Below are 5,233 nucleotides of genomic sequence, written 5' to 3' on the forward strand. Positions count from 1 at the left end.
CCATATCGTTGACTAGACGTACTTTTGTTGGCAAAGTATGTCTCTGCTTTTAAATATGCTATCTAGGTTGGTCATAACCTTCCTTCCAAGGAGTAAGCGTCTTTTAATTCATGGCTGCAGTCACCATCAGCAGTGATTCTGGAGCCCCCCAAAAATAAAGTCTGACACTGTTTCCACTGTTTCCCCATCTATTTCCAATGGAGTGAGGGGACCAGATGCCATGATCTTAGTTTTCTGAACGTTGAGCTTTAAGCCAACTTTTTCACTCTCCTCCTTCACCTTCATCAAGAGGCTCTTTAGTTCTTCTTCACTCTCTGCCATAAGGGTGGTGTCATCTGCATATCTGAGGTTATTGATATTTCTCCCAGCAATCTTGATTCCAGCTTGTGTTTCTTCCAGCCCAGCATTTCTCATGATGTACTCTGCATATAAGTTAAATAAGCAGGGTGACAATATACAGTCTTGGCATACTCCTTTTCCCATTTGGAACCAGTCTGTTGTTCCATGTCCAGTTCTAACTGTTGCTTCCTGACCTGCATACAAGTTTCTCAAGAGACAGGTCAGACGGTCTGGTATACCCATCTCTTTCAGAATTTTCCACAGTTTATTGTGATCCACACGGTCAAAGGCTTTGGCATAGTCAATAAAGCAGAAATAGATGTTTTTCTGGAACTCTCTTGCTTTTTCGATGATCCAGCGGATATTGGCAATTTGATCTCTGGTTCCTCTGCCTTTTCTAAAACCAGCTTGAACATCTGGAAGTTCATGGTTCACATATTGCTGAAGCCTGGCTTGGAGAATTTTGAGCATTACTTTACTAGCATGTGAGATGAGTGCAATTGTGCAGTAGTTTGAGCATTCTTTGGCATTGCCTTTCTTTGGGATTGGAACAAAAACTGACCTTTTCCAGTCCTGTGGCCACTGCTGAGTTTTCCAAATTTGCTGGCATATCGAGTCCAGCACTTTCACAGCATCACCTTTGAGGATTTGAAACTTTGAGGATTTGAAATAGCTCAACTGGAATTCCATCACCTCCACTAGCTTTGTTCGTAGTGATGCTTTCTAAGGCCCACTTGACTTCACATTCCAGGATGTCTGGCTCTAGGTGAGTGATCACACCATCGTGATTATCTAGGTCGTGAAGATCTTTTTTGTACAGTTCTTCTGTGTATTCTTGCCACCTCTTCTTAATATCTTCTGCTTCTGTTAGGTCCATACCATGCCTCATAATGTTGCACCCCCAAATTGCCTGTCCAAACAATTTTCTATTCAACAGGCAAATCTGTTTCCAAAAAAAAAATGAGAATTTATGTCAAGCCTCAGAAACTTGCTCCCCAACTGCCTTATCAGTGCATTCACATCCCTTCCTCTTTTGGCCTTTTCTCAGGATTAGGTGCTCCTTACTACCTGTGGTAAGCAGAAAAATGCCCTCACCAAAGATGTCCACAGACTTCATCCCCAGAACCTGTAAATATGTTGTTTCACTACAAAAGCATAATTAAGGTTGCTAGTCCCAGCGACTGTAAAATGGATTACCCGAGGTTATCGAGTGGACCTAAGGTAATCACAGGGGTCTTCAATCCTGGAAAAGGGAGGCAGAAGAAGAGAGTCAGGAAGGAGATGTGACTATGAAGAATGACTAGAGAGATGCAACGTCAGCTTCGAAAGTAGAGGATGAGGGTTGCTGGCCAGAATTGCGGTGACCTCTAGAAGCTGGAAAATACAAGAAAGTGGATTCACCACTAGAGCCTCTAGAATGGAACTCAGCGATGTCTCAGTTTTACCCCAGTGAGATCTGTATTGGACTGCTGACCTACAGAACTCTAAGATAATACATAAATTTGTATTGCCTTAAGTTTGTGGTTATTTGTTAATAATATTTGGAAAGTAATAGGAATAGGAATAATAAAGTAATGCACTGTCTTTCAAACATCCTTTGTTTCATCTGAGCATAATCCCCAAAACTATGCCCTTTCATACATGAAATATTTTATTATTTTCAAAGTCTTACTCATCTTTCAAGGCTTGGCCAAAATAATAACTACTGTAAAATCATTCACAATTCCTCCTTCTCTTTCAACTCCGCTTTCAGGAATTACAGTAATAACCTTTTCCCAACTACAAAGCATCCTCCTGCTATTTAGCACTTAATCCATTCTTGTATTAGTTGCTTCTGTTGACTTCCTGTATCAGATTGCAAACTCCAAACAGAAACTCTTATTCACAGAGCACCAAATAGGTTCTAAATGAATATTTAATGAATGAAGTATTGATTCTCCAGCCCCAGATCCCAAGAATCTGTAATCTCCAAAGTCTGAATTACATGAGATGGCACTTCATAAATCTTGGTACCCTTCATTGATTGTCAGTATTATTTCCTAACCAGATACTAAAACCTTTTGGAATAGACCCTTGTTCAATGAGTTGTCTGTAACCTCTTTACCTCTTAGCACAGTATTAAGCATATTACTTGGGTTTTAAAATACTGGATATTTAAGTTTAATAGATGAAATTAATTAAACATTAAAATTTTTTTAAAAAGAACATTTAAAAGAATTAATGTTCTTTTAAAGCATTTTAACTTTACTTCAGTTCAGTCGCTCAGTCGTGTCTGACTCTTTGCGACTCCATGAATCACAGCACGCCAGGCCTCCCTGTCCATCACCAACTCCCGGAGTTTACCCAAACCCATGTCCATCGAGTTGGTGATGCCATCCAACCATCTCATCCTCTGCCGTCCCCTTCTCCTCCTGCCCCCAATCCTTCCCAGCATTAGGGTCTTTTCCAATGAGTCAACTCTTCGCATGAGGTGGCCAAAGTATTGGAGTTTCAGCTACAACATCAGTCCTTCCAATGAACACCCAGGACTGATCTCCTTTAGGATGGACTGGCTGGATCTCCTTGAAGTCCAAGAGACTCTCAAGAGTCTTCTCCAACACCACAGTTCAAAAGCATCAGTTCTTCGGCGCTCAGCTTTCTGCACCATCCAACTCTCACATCCATACATGACCACTGGAAAAACCATAGCCTTGACTAGATGGACCTTTGTTGGCAAAATAATGTCTCTGCTTTTAAATATGCTATCTAGGTTGGTCATAACCTTCCTTCCAAGAGGTAAGCGTCCTTTAATTTCATGGCTGCAATCACCATCAGCAGTGATTTTGGAGCCCAAAAAAATAAAGTCTGACACTGCTTCCACTGTTTCCCTGTCTATTTCCCATGAAGTGATGGGACCAGATGCCATGATCTTAGTTTTCTGAACGTTGAGCTTTAAGCCAACTTTTTCACTCTCCTCTTTCACTTTCATCAACAGGCTCTTTAGTTCTTCTTCACTTTCTGCCATAAGGGTAGTGTCATCTGCATATCTGAGGTTATTGATATTTCTCCCGGCAATCTTGATTCCAGCCTGTGTCTCTTCCAGCCCAGCGTTTCTCATGATGTACTCTGCATATAAGTTAAATAAGCAGGGTGACAATATACAGCCTTGACGTACTCCTTTTCCCATTTGGAACCAGTCTGTTGTTCCATGTCCAGTTCTAACTGTTGCTTCCTGACCTGCATACAGGTTTCTCAAGAGACAGGTCAGATGGTCTGGTATTCCCATCTCTTTCAGAATTTTCCACAGTTTATTGTGATCCACACGGTCAAAGGCTTTTGGCATAGTCAATAAAGCAGAAATAGATGTTTTTCTTGAACTCTCTTGCTTTTTCAATGATCCAGGAGATGTTGGCAATTTGATCTCTGGTTCCTCTGCCTCATCTAAAACCAGCTTGAACATCTGGAAGTTCACGGTTCACGTATTGCTGAAGCCTGGCTTGGAGAATTTTGAGCATTACTTTACTAGCATGTGAGATGAGTGCAATTGTGCAGTAGTTTGAGCATTCTTTGGCATTGCCTTTCTTTGGGATTGGAATGAAAACTGACCTTTTCCAGTCCTGTGGCCACTGCTGAGTTTTCCAGATTTGCTGGCATATCGAGTGCAGCACTTTCACAGCATCATCTTTCAGGATTTGAAATAGCTCAACTGGAATTCCATCACCTCCACTAGCTTTGTTCGTAGTGATGCTTTCTAAGGCTCACTTGACTTCACATTCCAGGATGTCTGGCTCTAGGTGAGTGATCACACCATCGTGATTATCTAGGTCGTGAAGATCTTTTTTGTACAGTTCTTCTGTGTATTCTTGCCATCTCTTCTTAATATCTTCTGCTTCTGTTAGGTCCATACCATTTCTGTCCTTTATCGACCCCATCTTTGCATGAAATGTTCCCTTGGTATCTCTAATTTTCTTGAAGAGATCTCTAGTCTTTCCCATTCTGTTGTTTTCCTCTATTTCTTTGCATTGATCGCTGAGGAAGGCTTTCTTATCTCTCCTTGCTATTCTTTGGAACTCTGCATCCAGATGGGAATATCTTTCCTTTTCTCCTTTGCTTTTCACTTAGTGTGACAAAAATGACAAGGAGGACTTTCTGCCAGACCCACATTGCCTTTCTCTTTCTCCTGTTTCTTCTTTATCCCCACAGATTTCAACTCAATGCATGTAGTTCTTGTTGAGGACTCTCTGTGTTCTAGCCCCCATTAATCAAATACTGTGCACTTAATACTGCATGTAACACAGCTCAAAACCAAAAGGCTGGAATTTGATACCAAGGAAGTAAATAGTTCATTGAGTTATATACATCTTTTGAAGTACCTTTAATTTCCCCAGTGGTAGTGGCCATTCTCTTTTATGCACCAAAGTTATAATCCACTTAAAATAACTGAGTACCTGAGATTGGACTAGGCACTGTAGGGTGTTATTTTTTTTAAAAAAAAAGACAAAAATTCTTGTTGCTGTCCACCAGGAATTTATAGTCTAGCATCTACATAGTAGAATTAGAGAGCATGATGGTAAAGTACTAAATTATGTGGACAGACCTAGAAGAATATAAACTACATCATGATGTCATATTGGTTTCCTATTGCTGCTGTAACAAATTAACACAGACTTGGTAGCTTAACTCAACACAAATTTATTACCTTACAATTCTGGAGGTCAAATGTCCAAAATAAGCCTTTGTGGGCTAAAATCAAGGTTTTGGCAGGGCTACTTACTTCTTGAGGCTCTGAGAAACAATCCTCTCTCTTACCTTTTTTACCTTTTGGAGGGTAGCCACATTGCTTGGCTCATGACCCCACCTCACACTGCCTTTTCTCCCTCCACTGCCATTGTTGCATCGTCTCCTCCTCTATCCT

The sequence above is a fragment of the Giraffa tippelskirchi genome, chromosome 7 (genome assembly GCF_054371585.1).
Source record: "Giraffa tippelskirchi isolate mGirTip1 chromosome 7, T2T-mGirTip1v1.2.pri, whole genome shotgun sequence".
NCBI classification, from domain to species: Eukaryota; Metazoa; Chordata; class Mammalia; order Artiodactyla; family Giraffidae; genus Giraffa; species Giraffa tippelskirchi.